The following is a 20,841-nucleotide window of genomic DNA, read 5'->3' on the forward strand; positions in this document are numbered from 1 at the left end:
ACTCAATTCTCCACCCCACTTTTAAAGCTTTACACTCTTCTGCTCCTCCTTACATCTCAGCCCTAATTTCTCGCTATGCACCATCCCGACTCTTGCGTTCGGCTCAAGGATGCCTTCTCTCTACCCCTTTTCTATCTAAAGCCCTCTCCCACCTTAAACCAATTAGATTATAAGCTCTTTGGAGCAGGGACTCCTCTTCCTAAATGTTACTTTTATGTCTGAAGCACTTCTCCCCTTTATGCGTAATTTATATTATTTGTAATTTTTATGATTGTCACGTGTATTACTGCTGTGATATGCACATTAATGGCGCTATATAAATAAAGACATACATACATACTGTATTTCTAACTATATGTACTACGTCAAAAGGGACAGAAGGAGCAATAATATAATTATTACCCATATATAAGGGTGGGTAAGCTGATGCACAAGGACAGGCTCATGAGGGACTCTACGGGGTCTAGGACAGAGTGATGACCCGGGTCCCCGGATTGTTGAGGGGGGTGGGGCAGGTTTAACAGGTACCCGTATAACCCCCTGTGTGATGCAAGAAATACACTCCGGTTTCTCTCCAGTATGCCATGGACATGTGACTCATGATGGACATGGGATCAGCCAATAATCAAGACTGTGAAAGAAGTGGGACTAAGGGGAGAGGAGCCTTTAAGAGGAGTTGGCAGGGCATATGTGAGGGAGATCTGCACGAGCCTGAACGACTTTTCACTCGACCGATTGTGACCCAGGGCCAGTCTGTGCCCCTCAGAGAGAGAGCAGTCCTTGACTGGAGGGAGGATAGAAGAACATTTAGTGAGGCCGAGCAGATCATGAGTGGGAAGCCGCACGGAGGAGCAAGCGCCATCGGAGGGGTCCCTACACGGTTGGATCTAAAAGGGGTAACAAAGTATTTTGCGAAGTACAGGCCTTCTACATGTAGTTGCATTAACGAGCTCCAACAGTGTGCTGGAACCATCACCAAGGTCTAAATACCCAGGATTGAGTGGCCGCATCCTTGAGACACAGACATACATCCGCTCAGCGTTTATGGGGAATGTTATGTTCATGTGTTATAATATGCATGTAGCGATCCTTTATTAAGGGTCACAAGATTCCTAAGTATCTATTCTTGCTTTATACAACCAGTTATATTACAAACGTCATTGCAGTTGTCTCCCGTTATCTGACCTAAAGCACGTGTGGCATATCACCCAAAAACAAGGAGAGGACTCAGGCCCCCACCTCAGCAACAGATATCAGTCAGGGGCCTTTATATAAGAGGGGTTACATCTGCAAGCCCAGGCGGACAGAAACCACGACCCCCAGCAGAGGAGGTCTCAGCCGAGCACCAGAAGAGGAACCAGCCGTCGGACAATCACGGTAGTTGGGCCTGACCTCTGGTTGAGCCCAATTTCTGGGTGAGTTCCACTGAGCCGGGCCCACTAAAGTTTCCCCGGCTCTCCCAACCTGTTGGCAGCCCCGCACAGGGATATATAATGATATGCTCAAGATGAGTGTAAGTGACATGACCAAGCATTTGTATTTGGGACATTCACCACCATGAGACCTCTGTGCTTCAGTGGTGAATCATACACTGAATACATCACCCCCATCATCAAGAAACGGAGATATTTTATGTAACCAGTTGGGTATTTACATTTCTTCTTTAGAAATTTTAGTATACATTGCTGGGCAATATCCAACAATACTGTACTCCAAGAGACGAATCCATTATAAAATCCATTAGACGCCATTAAAAACCCTGATGGAAAACAAAATACAAGGAGACATTAATGTACAGTTACAGATTAAATAATATCTGTCTATACAACATCCAGAGTTGTTAAAAGCATGTTAGTGTTAATTTTTTTTCTTCCAAAGAAAACGTCAATGTACTGCACACACACCATCACCATCAAAATTATACTTAGACATTAACACCAAACAAATTGTTCTGATTCAGTAAATCCCGACCCCTTATTAATAAAACATGCCGGGACTCCCACATTTCCAATAAGAGGTGTTAGACATTACCTGCCAGTGACCTGAATGAAAGGTAACACCCATCGAGCTTCGACACCTCTTACTGGAGCTGTGTGAATCCCGGCATGTTTTATTTACAAGGGGTCGTGTTTGTATACTGCATGCAGCACTGTACACTGACTATTACAGGAGTCAATGCCCTTTCCAGAGATTGGATAACCTAATTTAAAGGTGGCAGTGGCTACAGGAATTTCCTAAACTCATTTAAAGACTATAACCTGGGTCTCACTTGGACAGGGTTCTCGTGAGCAAGAATGCTTGCGCCGGTTTGTGAATTTAGCTTAACGTGTATGACAACCAAAGCTATGCTTCTCCCACAATGCACCATACACTCCCACAATCCCTCTCACTCTCTCTGCCTGTTTGGTCCTAAGAACAGAAAAAGGAGAATGAAGGTGCAACAGACCTTCTAACCGAAGTGCATGTAGGTGGCTCCGTGGTTTTTGCCAACCCAAACAATGTTTAGTAAGAGCAATAGGATTCTACAACAGCATGGCTGACCCTTCGGGCAGCAAAATGGTTAAATCTAATGGTATACGTGGAAACATTATCTCAGCTGTCTCATACATACGAGACTCACACTGTGTAACCCCCGCTCTAAACATTCATGAAAAAAACCCAGTCCTTATACAGATGGGGGGACGGGAAGAAGGATTATTACTGAAGTACTTGACCAGCACAGCTTGACCTGAGCAGCAGAGGAGCCAGGAATAATATATACGAAATAGCAACATATGTTAATGTGGTAATATTTCTGTGCAGTATATCATGTCTCTGTCATTCTGTGCAGGAGAATGTGTTGGTGCTCGGCGAATAATAAAATGCTAATGATATTAACAATACTATTGAATTTCTCTCTTTTGCCCAATTGCAAAAGTCAACTTGGCTTCTCCAATGTAATTTATGAAGTAATACGCTGGGATATTTTTTTCACCGACCTTTCTCCATTTTTTTTTATTAAACACGGAATGAAATTCAAAGGTCGCCGAGTCATTTCCGAATGTTATATCTTTGCAAGGTATTTGCCAAATCATTTTCATTACTGCTGCTCTATTATGCAAACTGATGTAAGGACTGCCTGCTCCCACTCATTCGTTAATCTGGGATAGTGCCCCGATTTGCCCTCTGAGGGGCTGATTCTATATGTGCCGAAGTGGCTGGTGGGGAATTTGGGACACGCGTGGCCCTACATCCCCATTTAAGTCAGTTTTGTTCTCTGGAAGTAATTATGAGGCTATCATTAACCAAACAGCTAAAAGTGCACGACGATGAGTATCTGACACGATAGTCAGTGTCACAACACCTGTTCAACGTATTTCTTTTTGGCAAAGCCCGAACGAAAGGGGTCACAATGATAATGGGTATGCAAGTCAGTGGCCGCTAACGCCAGACTGAGCACCGCTGCCCCTTATCGGAGCTTTGCAAATCCTGTAAAACTGGGGCACACAGGAGGGCAAAACATAGATGCACGAAGAAAAAAAAAGTCCAACTGAAAGCTATGGAGAGTTTTCGGTTTGATACATCTGGTGTTAATTTGTTGCCCTAGTTTTCAAGTCTTTGATAGATAACCCTTCAGTTTTCACTGCCCGCCTTTCCCCATTATCTCTCAGCATACAGTGCTTCCACTGCAGCCAGGGATTCTGGGTAATGCCATGCAAATGAGCTCTCAGTGTGACCCCCTTTGGCTTCATGTCCGTTTGAACATGGTCCCCTTTAAGCTTATGCCTGCCGCATTACACAGCTTATGCAGCACAGCCTGGGTGTCACCTGAGGGACACCCATTGCTGAAGAAGGTACTGAGGACACGGATCAGTTCAAAAATATTTTTTGCCCACTATGCGGGATTGGTTCTTTTAGTCATTGCTTCTTTTTGTGGCATTTCCTTTGCTCCGATTCTGCCCTGTGTCTTATTTTGAATCTGGGAGGATCTGAAAGTCTTCAGTAAATCCTCTCTCGCTTCCTCTTTTTCGTTCAGGTTGTACACGAGTCACAACTCGCCACTTCTGCTTCCTGCCATCGTTTCATTTGTGGAAAACCGCACTCTCAAAAATAGCAGTCAAGGAAAATAGCTCAACAGAGAAATATAATGTGCAAATTAAAAAAAAAAAAAACCCCCACTAAAAATAAGACAGGTATATTATATTAAACGTGACACACTGTGAGTGCTCATTTGCATGCCATTACCCAGAATCCCTTGCTGCAGTGAAAGCCTTGTTAGCTAAGAGATAATGGGGAAAGGCAGGGTTGTGAGCCTGTCTAAGACACGTGAATGTGTTCATTTTTATTTGCGATATTATATTAAAAACATAAGCCCCCAACCCCCAGAATAATCTTAGATTAAGAAAAACACACCGAACATTAGCGATGCTTTCTCTCAGGGGCGGCCAACTCCAGTCCTCAGGGGCCTCCAACAGGTCAGGTTTTCAGGATATCCCTGCTTCAGCACAGGTTATAATGACTAAGCCACGGATTCAGCCACCTGTGCTGAAGCAGGGATATCCTGAAAACCTGAGCTGTTGGTGGCCCTGGAGGATGGAGTTGGCCGCCCCTGCTTTATCCTAATAATCACACGAAGAGGTGTCACATAGTAATACAGTAACTATAAGACGGCGTGTTCACCAGCAGTAAATTCCGTAGGAATGCAAAGTAACCTTTCAGTGAAAGCAGTGAACCGCGCATCTTTGTGCAATTTGTTTTATATTATCTGATCTGGGGGTCTCCAGAACTAATCCACTGTCTCCCGACGTTTCAGAATCCGCGGCTTTGGAGGAGATATCAGCTTTTGTTTTTGTAACCAGTAGACTAGAATTCTTGTCCGTTGGCCAGAATATGGCTGCTAGGTTGTTATTTATTTGTAAAGTTCCAACATATTCCGTAGTGGGGTACAATGGGGGTACAGAGTTATGTATGTAACCCCCCTATTGGGATTACAGTTGTCCATTGAAGGGGTTAAATAGGGCATTAACAGGTTAATGTCTAGGACAGGCCCCAGCTAAATGTAACTAATTCCATGTAACATATTTCAGTGTATGTTGCCAGCGGACTTCCTGTCAGGTGACCAGTGTATGTTGCCAGGGGACTTTCTGTCAGGTGACCAGCCCCTCCTTAGTTCCAGAACTTGCTGGAACTAGCACCTGATATAGGTAGATCCTGATTGGATAAGGATGTCTGTATCTTGCCCAGTTACAGGGGCAGGGTGGTGACATCACACAGGGGTATAAAAGGAGCTGTAGATGTGTCCATGCCCCAAGCTCCTGGAGGACACCAGAGGAGAGGAGTCTCAATGTGTTAAATGTATAGTGTTAGAAGTGTGGCCTTAATGTGTAACTTTGAATGAAGAAGTCTATTCACCTTTTGTTATTTTGCAGCTAGGGAGGAGAGTCCCCAGCTAGAAAGGGCCCTAATCTATTATGAAGATGCCACAATTGCTCTCTATCCTTTAAGGAGGACGTGTGTCACAGCTCAAGACAAATGATCCCTAAACTAGGGTTCCAGGGACCTGTCACAGCTAAAGTTGCTCTAACACCAGCTTAAGCATATACTCACCAGGCTGCTACAGTGGAGACTTCTAGGTCAGTGTAAGGATGATAGGTAGATGGGAACCTTGATAGGAGTACACCCATATAGAGTCTTGGAAAGTACCTGGGAGTGACTCCCGATCCCTGAAGCTATAGACGCGCAGTTCCCCTTAACTGTGGGCAAGAGAAGGTGATTAAGCCGTGCGTACCTCCCTGGGAAGCTACCTTGCACCCAGGGAAGAAGAATGTATGAAGCATTGTCTTGTCTCAATAAACGAAACCCGTCTGTCACACAAAGTCCCTGGCGCCCTTGTTAAACAGCTTGCAGAACCAGCCAGCACTGATGCCAGCACCGTGGGAGAGAGGTATGAGAGTCTGCACCAATCTATGGCACCACCTCACACATCTGTGACCCTTCTTAGGCCAGGCAAAGAGGGGTTACATATATATTACAAAGACAAACAGGTACATACAGGTGAGGACAAACATGCACAGATACATAGAGGTAATGAAGACCCGGCTCGTGAGAGCTTACAATCTAGAGGGAATGAGGGACAATGTTGAAAAAAGAAGGTAAAGTGGCTGCTGGTGGCTCAGGTTAGAGTGCGGCCCAGTCTGACAGCTGAAGCCAGTAAGATTTTTTTGTTAGCGGGGGGGAGGATGTTACATAGGGTGGAGATTGGTCCAGTTGCACAGCTGGTCCCAATGGGGTCGGATGGAGAGGGGAATTGGATGTTAGAGCTATGGCGAGCAGGTTCAGCCTCGTATCAGTTTCCAATAGCAAGCCGCTACATCATCGGAAGATACGTCACAACTCCATATTGACGCCCCGGCAGCAATATCTGTTGATTTTGTTGGAGTGGGAATGCCAGAAAACCGTCACGAAAAAAACAAAAAAAATCTCATGAATTGGGGGGTCCGCAACAGATATGTTACAGGGTAACAATATTTTAATAAAATAATAATTTGGGAGGATTGATGCTTTAAACCACAATCTCTGATAGTTTAAATATGCAAGCCTTAAAAAAAATACAAATACAGGGTGGGAAATAATTTTAATTAAATGGTCAACAACTTACACCAGGTTAATTTTCAGTTTTGTTTCCCATTACATTTTTGGATCACCCCCAAAAATATAAGTGACCTAAACCACCTTGAAACATTTAATCACTGTCACCGGTTTCACCCTGTACCATTAAAAGTATCTCTCATCACACATTAGTTCACACATCGATTAAACTGCGCTGATCGGGACATTAGGGTACTGAGGCTTCCATTGAAGTTAATGGAGAGCAGAAGAAGCACGTTCTCTGAAGGCTTCACAGAGACTGGACAATGAGTATAGGAGCTGCATGATCTAATATGAGCCCTGGTCCCCGGGCAGCTTTAATGGCCCCGAGGTAGCAAGTCAATTTAGCCAGCGAGCAACTATAATTGGCCTGTCATGTGCAGAGGGCACCCTGCTATATTCATAACCTGTAAGCATTTAGTACAAGAGTGGCCAACTCCAGTCCTCAAGGGCCACCAACAGGTCAGGTTTTGAGGACTGGAGTTCGCCACCCCTGTTTCAGTATGATGTATGTTTTCTCTAGTAGTGATATAACACTACAAAGTGCAAAGTAAAAGTGCAAAGACAATGTTTGTAGGGATATGCTATAAACCACCAAATATCTGTGAGATTGAGGAAGCCAAAATACTTTTGGAAATGGAGAAGGCATCAAAACTGGGTCATGTTTGCATAATGGGTGATTTTAATTATCCAGACATAGACTGGGGCAATAAGCATTACAATGAAAGGAAACAGGTTTTTGGGGGTGCTTAAAGACAATTATATGACCCAAATTATTGAGGAACCAACCAGGAGAGGGGCAATACTGGATTTGGTAATATTAAACAATGTAGAAGTAATAACAAATATTCATGTCCGGCAGCATTTGCGTAACATGGTCCCATTTGAAATAAATGGTCAAAAAACATATGACTTGGGTTCAACAAAGACCTTACAGTTTAGAAAGGTAGATTTGAATAAACCGAGGACTAATCTACAAGGAATAAATTGGGATGATGTTTTTGCAGGGAAACATGTGGAAGATAAATGGGCAGTCTTTAAAACATTGTTAGAAAAGCACACTTATCAGCACCCTTGGGTAATAAGTATAAAAGAAACAAGCAGCAGCGGATTTGAAGATCCGCCGCCCCATGGCACTTTCCTGTGGCAGCCACCTCCTTGCTGCCACCCTCCTCCTTCCAAATCGTGACATCACACAGCGTCACGTTGCCATGTGAACGCAACACCATGGCGTCATTTGACGTCGCACCGTCATGTTGCCATGGCAACGAGACACCAAGTGACATCATGTTGGTGACGTTCCCAGCATCATTTGAGAGTGTCCGACGGAGAAGGCGATCACCACAGGTAAGTGCCTTCCCACCAGGCCCGATAGGCCTGAGAGCGTGCCATCTGTATATGGGGGCGGACATTTTTGCCCCCCAAAATGTTGACGTACGAGGCCCGGGCCTATTGGGAAATCCACCACTGGAAACAAGTCTAATCCAATGTGGCTAAATAAACAGGTAGGGGAGGAAATGGACAAGAAGAGGAAGGCGTTTAGATTCTTTAAGTCAGAAGGGACGGAGACATCGTATCAGAATTATAAGGAATGTAACAAAAATTGCAAAAGGGTAATTAAATTAGCAAAAATGGATAATGAAAAAAGGATTGCAATAGAAAGTAAGGTCAACCCTAAAAAATTCTTTAAGTACCTTAATAACAAAAACATGAGAAAATAAAATATACTGTAGGACCCTTTCAGTGTGAGATGGGTAGGCAGATTATTGGAGATAAGGAAAAAGCAGAGGCATTAAACACACTCTTTGCCACTGTATTTACCCAATCAATTGCAATAGTAAGAAGGAAGCCACAACCTCCATATCAATGAACAATTTGTTAACTGAGGAAGAAGTTCATAGGCAACTTGATCAAATTAAAGTAAATAAGGCACCTGGCCCCGATGGCATACATCCAAGAGTTCTCAAGGAGTTAAGTTCAGTAATAGCCAAACCATTACATTTAATATTCAAGGACTCCATTTCCACAGGCTCAGTAGCACAAGATTGGCGTAAAGCAGATGTGGTGCCTATATTTAAAAAGGGAGCTAGATCACAACCGGGAAATTACAGACCTGTAAGCCCATTAATAGTGGGGAAGCTACTTGAAGGTTTAATACTGTATAATAATCAGCAATATCTAATGGAAAACAAAATTATTAGTAATAGTCAGCATGGATTTATGAAGGATAGGTCATGCCAAACTAACCTTATTAATTTCCTTGAGGAGGTAAATTGGAATTTAGACCAGGAAATTAATAAAGGAGATGGATAGTCTGATTTATGAGGAATGGCTAGCTAAATTAGATTTGTTTACATTAGAAAAGAGGCGTCTAAGAGGGGATATGATAACTATATACAAATATATTTGGAGACAATACAAGGTGCTTTTAAAAAAACTATTCATTCCACGGGCAATACAAACAACACAGGGCCATCCCTTAAGGTTGGAGGAAAGGAGATTTCACTAGCAACAAATGAAAGGGTTCATTACAGTAAGGGCAGTTACAATGTGGAATTCATTACCCATGGAGACTGTGATGGCAGATACAATAGATATTTAAAAAAAAAGTTGGACATCTTTTTATAAATTCAAATTATACCGGGATATACCAAATAAGTAAACATGGGAAGGATGTTGATCCAGGGAGTAATCTGCCATTATTTGGAGTCAGGAAGGAATTTATTTTCCCCCTTATGAGATATCTTTGGATGATATGACACTGGTTTTTTTTGTTTGCCTTCCTCTGGATCAATAAGTATGTATAGATATAGGATAAAGTATCTGTTGTCTAAATTTATCATAGGTTGAACTTGATGGACGTACGTCTTTTTTCAACCTCATCTACTATGTAACTATGTAACTACAGTATGTAACTATCTAACACTCATTCAATCAAGAGACAGAAAAAAATCTGATGTATTATGAAAATCTGCAGCATGTACTTGAATATTCCACAATAACCCTTCATTTCTACAAAGACAAGCAAGCCCAGGGGAAATTTCCGTAAGAATATAAAACAAAAGCGCTGTTCTTCATATTTTAAAAAAAGTTGCCAACCTTGCAAAAGCATGTTTTTCTTTTCTTTTTAGAAAAATTACAGTATGCTTATAAATACTTAACATTCTTCAGTTTTTTGTTTTTTCTCTTCGGGAATCATCATCACACAGAAAAAAACATTACTTTCTGTATGAGAAAACTGCAGAAATCTCTTGAGTCTCACAGAAAATAATGGGGGGGGGGGAATTATTTTTTTTACGAATCTTTGTATAACAGATTGGATTTTAAACGCAGTTAAAATAAATAAAAAAAGCCGACTCTTTCTTGCTGATTAAATTGTCACACGTTTGGTTTCTGCAGCTGAAATCACATTGCTTCACGGTCACTTATTTTCAATAACCTCTGTTTGAATTCAATTGTTTGACTGTTAATGCATATTAGCTTTATCTGTATTACTGTAGCTTCGCACTGATAATCATGTACAGTTTCTTTGACTGGCCATGGTTGGGTTATTAAGACAGGCAAATTACGCCTAAAGAAGACGCACTTCGGGCCCCCTCTGTCCGTTTATTTCCCAGAACCACAGACGAGATGAGACGTACCTCTAGCTTTCTGGAACTGTAAGAGGACTCATGGGAATAAGGCTCGCCGGGAAATTAGCTCGCAGGAAAGAGGTGAGATTCTAAAGCGGCAGGAAATGCAATCATTGATCTTCCATCGACAGGCTCCAAATGAACTCTCACGGCGGGAGGACTTCATCAATTACCAAGACCTGCGGGAGGAAACGAGGGGGAATAATGAGATGAGCTTTCTTCACTAGCTTCAACGTACCCAATTAGCTACGATGAGCAACTCTTTCATTGCCAATGCTCAGGTTGTTTGGAAAATAGTAGGTAGGTATATCGTTATTTATATGGCGCCCGCAGCTGTACTTAGCGCTTAACAAGACAGACAATACAGTACAGGGAATTATAGTACAACAAGTGCAACAAATAAGACCAGACAACAGGAATGGAAATCCCTGCCCCGGAGAGCTTACAATCTAAGTGGTATGATGAGAGAGTTACAGAGATAGCAGATGAGGGAATAAGTGCAGTAGATGGCAGTCGTTGGTAGGAGGGACTGTGGGTGTGGGGCAGTAGCCATGAGTCCAGGCTATTGCAGCACTTTTTAGAGGTATTATGTGGTGGGGATGGTGAGAGATCAGGTAGATTCAGTATGTTTTAGGAGCTGGGTGAACTAAAGGGCAGCGATTGCGAATCTTGTTTTTCCCACCCGAATGATAACATAGATACAGATCTGATTTGTGATATGCCCATTCCATGTCTAACATCCACATGGGCAAGTGGATGATGATAAGAAAGGGGCAAGGACAGTAAACCCTTTTAATTTCAGGTTACAATAAACCAGACTTGTCTCTGGAGCTCCTTCTACCTGGTCTTCGGCGACGCCATTTGACACCGGAGCCGAGGAAGAGGGGAGGCGCCAGCTGGGAGGTATGCAGGCAGGGGGGGGGGGGGGGCGCAAGTGAAAAACTTTGCGCACTGCTGGTCTAAATGATATGTACAAGATAGAGTAAGATATATTGTTACACAGTAAATATGGTCAATCATAAAATTATATCCCCCCTGCAGCCAAAGAGTAAACTACAGATAGTTTATCAAAATGTGTATTTGCAGTTATTACATTTGTAAATGTATCTAACGATGGATGGGAGCTTATTCTGGCTTTCTATGCGGTCTGTTCTGGGGCATATGACCTATTGTACACCCTCAGTGCACCTCAAATCCCAGTACTCAACGCCTCACTCAGTACTGTCCAATGTCTCAACATCTATTCTCACGCCTGCCTAAAATCTACATCCAGCAGGATTACCACTTCAATGCACTTTTTCTGTTTTTCAAAACCAACTCCTTTGACAAATTCAGCCTACACTCCTTTCCTGACTTGCCGTAGGTTCCCCGCTTACTGTAGCTGCTGTGTGAACCAACAATGAAATAAACGTTCCAGCTACCAAAGTTACAAATGTAGCACGGCTTACTGTCTCTGGAGCTACGGGCAAAAAAGCAAGTCTGTGGCGCCCGAGACAGGGTTTTCCACGGTCGCTCTGCGAGGCGTACATGCTTCTAGATTGGACCCCCCGCAGATAATCCTCCGGGGCTGCAGCAGCCGCGGTCTCATGTCCACAGTTAACCCCGGTGCCGGAAGGCTTTAGGTTTTCTACAGTACATCTGTATGGCAGGAATAAGGAGCACTGTCTATCCCATGTCTGAGACCAGGTGCATTGTAAGGAACCCCAACCCTCTCTAATAGCGTGTCTGAGATCAGATGCATTGTAAGGAACCCCAACCCTCTCTAATAGCGCGTCTGAGATCAGATGCATTGTAAGGAACCCCAACCCTCTCTAATAGCGCGTCTGAGATCAGATGCATTGTAAGGAACCCCAACCCTCTCTAATAGCGCGTCGGAGATCAGATGCATTGTAAGGAACCCCAACCCTCTCTAATAGCGCGTCGGAGATCAGATGCATTGTAAGGAATCCCAACCCTCTCTAAAAGCGCGTCTGAGATCAGGTGCATTGTAAGGAACCCCAACCCTCTCTAATAGCGTGTCTGAGATCAGATGCATTGTAAGGAACCCCAACCCTCTCTAATAGCGCGTCTGTGATCAGGTGCATTGTAAGGAACCCCAATCCTCTCTAATAGCGCGTCTGTGATCAGGTGCATTGTAAGGAAAGACTGATATAAAGAGCCCCCTGCTTACAGGTACCTCTTTGGACTTTTGGGTCACAGGCTGGTAAGAGGCCTATTCTCCCAGCCCTTCAGATGGGGACTGGGTAGTGTGAGTTGGCCTTTACAAAGAGATAAACAAAACAGCCTATTTTGTATGCTGCCTTAAAGCTGTATTGTTTTTGGAATATACGGGCTAAATAAAAAGCCATGTTTATTTCCACCCAATCTCTGTCACCATGGTTTATACCTCTGCACTCTTCTTCTACAAACCCCAATCCCCTCTAATAGCTCGTCTTTGATCAAATGCATTGTAAATTCTTCTGTATTTGGTACCATTTTTAAATGACCCCAAAATGACAGGGGACCCTTTAGGAATGCTCCGGGGAACCCCTGTTGAAAAACACTGATCTATCCTAATATGCAATTCCTGCCTCTTCTTCAGTATTCTTGTAGAGAACTGTGAGATATTGAAAGCTCTGTAAACTATAATTGAAGAACCTTCAAGTTGGTTAATTTAAAGGGAACACAACCTGGAAATAATCTATTTTGCTATTGTGGTTACATAGCAACATAATAGTCAATGTTAAAAAAGGACTTCGGTACCTCAAGTTGTTGTTGTTATTGTTTATTTATAAAGTACATGGGGGAAACAGAATGAGATATAAAAGAAGAACTAACGAACGCGAACCGATAAACCCCATAACTTTCAACGTGCCGATCTTTAAACTGAACACCGGCGAACGGAGCTCAGAATCCAAATGTTAAACCTATGGTTCCGAGCCAAATCTCCTTTGCTTTGGTATCGGAAAAAAGAACAGGTTTTATGAACGACACATTCCGACATTTTTTATAGAGTCTGGGAACCTTTTATTGAATTGAAGTTTACACAGTTTTACATGATATATTTTCCAATGATAATTTCTTACAATACGACTGTAACCCTCCCTATCCGGTTCCTAGGGAATTTACATAGTTGTGCAATGTTTGCCCCTCAGCGTGGATTACCTTGACTCAGAGTGCTGGCTTCAGATCGCTGGGCGATGAGGTAGCAAAGATGTATGATAATGGGCGCCAAGAACATTTGTCATATCACAGTCTTTTCTTTTGAGGGACCACTCACATTCACATACCAACGTTGTACATAAATACGGTGTTTCCATTAGTGTGTACTATTAACACATAAAATGGAGGTGCGTTGATTTAGTTGCTTTACTTGTGTAGGATCCGGCTCCTCTTTGTTGCTTCGGGACAATCATCGGTATTACCCCGGTTACCCTAGGCCCATACGGGAACCCTGGTTGGTCTTTCACAAGTGACCACAATACCTTTGACCTGTTTGGGAACTGCCACTTTCATACAACCTGCTGAGGGAAATACAGCTAAACCCCGTTATAACGCGCCTCGCTATACCGCGAATCGGTTATAACACGGTCTGAGCATGGCTCCTGAATTGAAAGCCTCCATTTTGCCGGCTTACCTGCATCTCAAATTTTCCAATTTCCATCTCTCTGCCTGTCGTGTGCCATCGGGGGTTTTTTTTTTTTGTTCAAACATTCAATTCAATGCTTTATTGACTACCAGACACAGACACAAATAAACATTAATACATTTTGTACAAAACACATGCAGGGATTGAACTCTGGACCTTCTGATACCAATGCCTTGCCTCTTACCTCTACACCATAGGCAAGGTACATGTCAATGTGAAATCTTAAGTCTATTTCTAGCTGTCTATGACATCACACAGTTCTGTGGTCTAGTGGAAGAACTTCTTACCAACATATGCAAGGGTCCTGGGTTCAAATCCTGTATGAAATGGTATAATTAACTTTTTTAATAAATTATTATTTTAATTATGTTGTATAATTTATAAATATATAATTCTTTATTATTCTTTATTAAATAATAATTATTCATTAATCAATAATGATGTATTAATAATAATTCATTATTAATCATTCTTTATGATTAATTATGTATTATTAATAAGTATTATGATTAATTATTATTAGCAGTTAATTAACTAATTAATAATTATTACTAAATACTTAATAATAATTATTAATACTTACTTATTAATGAAACGTATTAATACTTACTAATTATTAATAATTAGTAAGTATTAATAATTGTTATTAATAATTAAGTATTAATAATTACTTAATAATTATTAGCACCCAATTAGTAATAATAATTATTAATACTTAATTATTAACAACAATTATTAATACTTACTAATTATTAATAGTTATTAAGTATTAATAAGTTTTATTAATAATTAAGTATTGATAATTATTGGGTATTAATAATTATTAGGTATTAGTAATACTTATTAATTAGTCAAAATTATTAATTGTTAATGATAATTAATAATCATACTTATTAATCATAATATAATTAATGATAATAGTATTATTAATTAATAATTATTAAAAAATAATTATTAATAATACTTAATACATAATTATTAATTAATTATTAATTAGTTAATTAACTGCTAATAATAATTAATCATCATACTTATTAATAATACATAATTAATCATAAAGAATGATTAATAATGAATTATTATTAATACATCATTATTGATTAATGAATAATTATTATTTAATAAAGAATAATAAAGAATTATATATTTATAAATTATACAACATAATTAAAATAATAATTTATTAAAAAAGTTAATTATACCATTTCATACAGGAATTGAACCCAGGACCCTTGCATATGTTGGTAAGAAGTTCTTCCACTAGACCACAGAACTGTGTGATGTCATAGACAGCTAGAAATAGACTTAAGATTTCACATTGACATGTACCTTGTGTTGTAGAGGATGAATATATTTATAGGTTCTGTCTTGTCACACCAAACCTATGGTGTAGAGGTAAGAAGCAAGGCATTGGTATCAGAAGGTCCCAAGTTCAATCCCTGCATGTGTTTTGTACAAAATGTATTAATGTTTAATTGTGTTTGTGTCTGTGTCTGGTAGTCAATAAAGCATTGAATTGAATGTTTGAAAAAAACAATGGCATACGACGGCAAGAGAGCAGAGAGATATGAGCACGTGGCAGGAAGAGGAGCGCACTGGTAAGGCGGCAAAATGGAGGAGATTTAAATCTGTAATGAGGAAGCTCCAGAGCTGATGCCGGTGAAATTTTAACGCGACCCCGGTTGTAACGCGGTCTTTGGGTTGTGGACCCCAAGGACCGCGTTATAACGGGGTTTAGCTGTATATTACTTGATAGAAAAAAGGATTCCCTTTAGGCTGCACTGGAGAACACCCTACAGGAGTAAAACATAAACACGTTAATTGTCTATTTAAAAGATAATTGGGTCCTTGGAATCAATGTAAAAAAAATGGAGGTAGGTGTGTGCATGAATAGAATGCAGTAACGTTTAGGTGTATCATATATTGTGTACTTTATTGTAGATCAGTATGATTACATGTGGAATTACACGCAGAGGAAGAGGGCATCCCGTGGTGGAGTGTATTATGTTGAAATAGCAGTCTTGCGTCACTTGAAGTAACTCCTGTCTAATTAGCTACAGGAGCACCACATTTGCTACCAAATTTGGCAGAGAGAAATGAGCCAAATGATTAATCAGTTTATAGTTGATTTTAGTAGCTGTTCCCAGTAGTAGTAGTAGAGTTAGTTAGGGTAAATTCATCCCTCTCTAGGCTCACAAAGAGTCCTACCTCTAAATATCATATATAGAGATTATTAGGTCATTGGCACACATATATAATTTCTAGTGCTGTAGCTAACTCTCATATACATATTGATACTATCTCTCTGCTAAGTAGAAACTGCTGAAGGCCCATTCAATAGTACACACCTATGTCAGAGCGCTGTGCTGCCCATAGACTTAGTCTCCCTAAGTGCTCTGAATTAACAACCGCACACACTTCTGCGATAAGCCAGCGTCGGGGGTTGCAGATGAAGCCGATTTGGTGAAATGTACGTCAGGTACGTCTGACGTCACGGCAGTTGACGGTGGCTGTGACGGTGAGGGGGTAACCAGGCTCACAATGAAGGTTAAGCCCATTTGGTTACCTCTGATCCATGTATTAGGGTTCGGGAGTGTCAGCTTTTGAGCCCAGTGATTTTACATGCATTCTGTAAAATTATGCGACAATAAAGAAGCTCGGTGCCAGCGAGTCTACCCAGACATCAGACATGAAAGCCACCGGAGGTTGCCAGGTGTGAAGAACCTTTGGGCAGGAGGTTTAGGTTTGAGAACCCACATCCTGGGATGAATGGAAGTCCTCGGGATTACCATTTGCCCCAGCAGACTGTGAGGCGCCTAAACCAGCGGGTGGCTTCTGCATACCAATTGGCAGAGGTGGTAATCTTGCGCATGCCCTTGGCTGATTCAGGAGATCCGCTTGCCCAACTTCAGAAGACTGGCATCGCTCGGATTTGCTGGTAGGAAAGTTCCCATGCTAGGATTGGCTGGAGTATTTCATGAATTAACTCAGAAATACTATAAGAATCCCTCAGCCAAGCAGGAGAGCAGATTCTAAGCACCAGAACAACAGCATTGTTTAAACGACCAAAAGATGCTCCGAAAGAAATAGCAAAGACACCGGCTTCATAAATCCGAGGTAAAATATTTTCTAAGTCCAGCTTTTTGGACGAAGTTCTCAAAAGAGAACGTAGTGGTCGCAGCTAGGATTGCAAGCCGAATTTAGTTCCAGGATGTTTGGAGCTAACTCCCGGTGAAGAGATTTCAGCACCTCCGGAGGACAGAGAGCGGTGGCGTCAGGAACTTCATGCCAATTTGAGTTCCAGGACATTTCGAGCCAAGTCCCGGTCAACTAAAGACTCTTGTTTTGTGCTATATTAAGCTAGGAAAGTCTCGTTTTTTGCCCCAGGTTCCACGTACTGTAAGTGTGTCTTTCTTATGTAGCTTGTGTTCCATTGTGTGTATGCCTTTTCATGCGAATAAATTTACAATTTATTTCACTTACCTTGTTTTGCTCAATCAATGATCCTGGTAAAAAAGTGTAAATGCCTGGTCTCCGTGACACTGCAGAGAGCAGGCAGCAGAGGCTGGGGGCGGAACTGAGGCAGAGAGCTGCAGAGCTCTGCCCGCCCCTGCTCTCTGTGACATTAGGGGGGGGGGAGGGGGGGAGTTACCATGTGCTGCTGTGGGAAGGTATGCTGTGTGTGTTTGTGTGTCAATTTGCTGTGTGTGTGTCAATTTGTTGTGTGTGTTTCAGTCTGTCAGTATGCTGTGTGTGTTTGTGTGTAAATGTGTCAGTAACAGTTTGCTCTGTCAGTGTGCTATTTGTGCCTCAGTGTCAGTGTGCTGTGTGTGATTCAGTGTCTCAGTGTGCAGTTTCCTGTCAGTGTGCTGTGCGCCTGTCAGTGTGCTGTGTGCCTGTCAGTGTGCTGTGTGCCTGTCAGTGTGCTGTGTGCCTGTCAGTGTACTGTGTGCCTGTCAGTGTGCAGTTTGCCTGTCAGTGTGCTGTGTGTGATTCAGTGTCTCAGTGTGCAGTTTCCTGTCAGTGTGCTGTGCGCCTGTCAGTGTGCTGTGTGCCTGTCAGTGTGCTATGTGCCTGTCAGTGTGCAGTTTGCCTGTCAGTGTGCTGTGTGCCTGTCAGTGTGCTGTGTGCCTGTCAGTGTGCAGTTTGCCTGTCAGTGTGCTGTGTGCCTGTCAGTGTGCAGTTTGCTCTGTCAGTGTGCTATTTGTGCCTCAGCTCAGTGTCAGTGTGCTGTGTGTGATTCAGTGTCTCAGTGTGCAGTTTCCTGTCAGTGTGCTGTGCGCCTGTCAGTGTGCTGTGTGCCTGTCAGTGTGCTGTGTGCCTGTCAGTGTGCTGTGTGCCTGTCAGTGTGCAGTTTGCCTGTCAGTGTGCTGTGTGCCTGTCAGTGTGCAGTTTGCTCTGTCAGTGTGCTATTTGTGCCTCAGCTCAGTGTCAGTGTGCTGTGTGTGATTCAGTGTCTCAGTGTGCAGTTTCCTGTCAGTGTGCTGTGCGCCTGTCAGTGTGCTGTGTGCCTGTCAGTGTGCTGTGTGCCTGTCAGTGTGCTGTGTGCCTGTCCGTGTGCAGTTTGCCTGTCAGTGTGCTGTGTGCCTGTCAGTGTGCAGTTTGCATGTCAGTGTGCTCTGTGCCTGTCAGTGTGCAGTTTGCCTGTCAGTGTGCTGTGTGCTGTGTGCCTGTCAGTGTGCTGTGTGTGCATCATTGTGCCACAGTGCAAACAATTGAGGTAACACGTATAACAGGGTATGTCTTTTCTGCCTATCATTCCCCGCCCTGTTATGTAAGTCCTGCTAGCTGCAGGCTGTAAGGGGTTAATCCTATGGGCTTGTGACTAGTGTTGTACCGTGTAGTTATTTAAAAAAAAACGGGTAACGAGTACCCGGCCAAAATCAATGGTTCTACCCGGCCGGGTACCCGGCTACCCGGTTTGACACTTACCTGCAGGGTGGCGGCGACATCTAGGACAAGCAGTAGCGGTCCTCTGGCAGCATTGGAGGTGTCTTCAGCGGCCGCCCAACAGTGAGCCTCCGCTCCTGCCCACCCCACCTCCGCAACTCTGCTCCTCTTCCGCCCGACCTCCGCTCCTCTCCTGCTCCCGCCCGCCCCACCTCCGCTCCACCTCTGCTCCCGCCCGATCCAACTCTGCACCCACCCAACCTCCGCTCCTCTTCTGCTCACCCCACCTCTGCTCCTCCTCACCTCCTCTGCACCTCTTCTGCTCACTCCACCTCCGCTCCCGCCCGACCTCCACTCCCGCCCGACCTCCGCTCCCTCCTGACCTCCGCTCGCCCCACCTCCGCTCCTCCTCACCTCTGCTCCACCTCTGGCAGAATTTCTCACCTCTCTCCTGGTGAACCGACGATGCTGTGACCCTGACATCCCCGCAATAACCCCAACATCTCCGCTATGATCCCGACATCCCCGCTGTGACCCCGACATCCCCGCTGTGACCCCGACAACATCACAGTAACCCCGACATCCCCACGGTGACCCTGACATCCCCGCTTCTGCACCTCTTCCGCTCGCCCCACCTCCACTCCACCTCTGCAGTGCACCTCTTCCGCTCCCCCCAACTCTGCTCCACCTCTGTTCCCGCCCGCTCCTCCTCCGCTTCCTCCCGACCTCCCCTCCTCTTCTGCTCGCCCCACCTCCGCTACTCCTCCACTCCACCTCTGCAGTGCACCTCGTCCGCTCCCCCAACTCTGCTCCATCTCCATTCCCGCTCGCTTCTCCTCCCACGACGGCTGAAAGGTAAGTAAAAAGATTTTCAGCTACCCTGACAGTACCCGACGCCGGGTATTACCCGGCTCCGAGCCCACTTGTCAGTTGCCATGTCCGGGTAGCTGGAAATGTGCCGGGTAATTCCGGGTACTCGGTACATCCCTACTTGCGACCCCCACCCATGCTCCTCTGTGATGGACAGGAGTAAGGTGGTTACTCATGGCCTATGTAAGCCTATCAGGGATAGGTATAGACTATGAGCCCGCCCCTTCTGCTTCCTGATTAGGGGAGTGCCAAATTTAGTTCAGTCTTGGTCTGGAGGAGGAAGAGACCAGAGTCTCTCCCATTGTGAGATGAGCGTGCCCACCCCCAGCCCTCGTGGCTGGGTGAACATCTGACCAAATCACCATCAGAGGATGATGCCCTATACTACCAGGGGCAAAGCACCATCCAGAGGTAAGGAGCCTCTAAGACCTTGCATTGCTGTGTATAAGATCTGCAGTGGGTGTCAGCAATAAAGACCCTTGTTCATCATATACCTCTGTCTGAGTGGTAGTCCTTGGGCAGAGAGAGAAAGAGTGCAATAGTGGGGGCTAATCTCCGAACACCCTGGAGCCCACTACTGTTGGATGCGCTAAGTACCCTGAGAAGAGCTCAGAGAAGATCCTAAGCCTGTCCTGATCTCCCACCATCGCAGATCAGACTCATCTCTCCTGACCCTAACAGGTACTTGCACCACACAACAGGTAGCATAGGCTGTGCATCTCCCACTGGGAGGGGGGAAGCAGTGCTACACACGTGATAACAATCTTTTTATTAGAGGATTTTTGTAATAGTTTGTGCATTCTTTACACAGTCGTCCATAGTTAACTGTATTAAAAGAAGAAGTTACTGTGCAGTATACTGTACACCAGTGTTTTTTAACCACGTGTTTGTGTGTGTGTGTGTGTGTGTGTGTGTGTGTGGGGGGGGCGGGGGGGCGGGTAATTGTAGTGTACGTGTAGGTGTGCATGAGGTGGGGGGGGGGGGTACTGTATTGTAGAGGGGGAATTGTATGTGTGTGGCCAGGGAGTGGAGGGGAGGATTGAGGGAGCTGAATTGAGTGTGGAAGGGGGGGTGGGAGGGAGGGTTACTGATTGATAGCCGGGGGGTGGGGAGAGAGAGTGGAAGAGGAAAAAGGGGGTAGTGAGAGGGTGTAAGAGGGGGAGAGAAATACATGAGGAGAGAGAGGTGAATACA

At 43.7% G+C, this 20,841-nt stretch overlaps 1 protein-coding gene across 1 annotated transcript in view; it reads right to left on the reverse strand.

Moving 5' to 3' along the window:
- The window catches only part of NCOA1 (nuclear receptor coactivator 1), a 446,052-nt gene that overhangs the window by 316,705 nt on the left and 108,506 nt on the right, over positions 1-20,841 (reverse strand). The window contains exon 2 of the mRNA XM_075598641.1: positions 10,269-10,438. The gene's annotated coding sequence lies outside the window, so the exon portion shown is untranslated. The remainder of the gene's footprint in view (positions 1-10,268; positions 10,439-20,841) is intronic.

The sequence above is a fragment of the Ascaphus truei genome, chromosome 4, assembly GCF_040206685.1.
Source record: "Ascaphus truei isolate aAscTru1 chromosome 4, aAscTru1.hap1, whole genome shotgun sequence".
In the NCBI taxonomy this organism is placed as follows: Eukaryota; Metazoa; Chordata; class Amphibia; order Anura; family Ascaphidae; genus Ascaphus; species Ascaphus truei.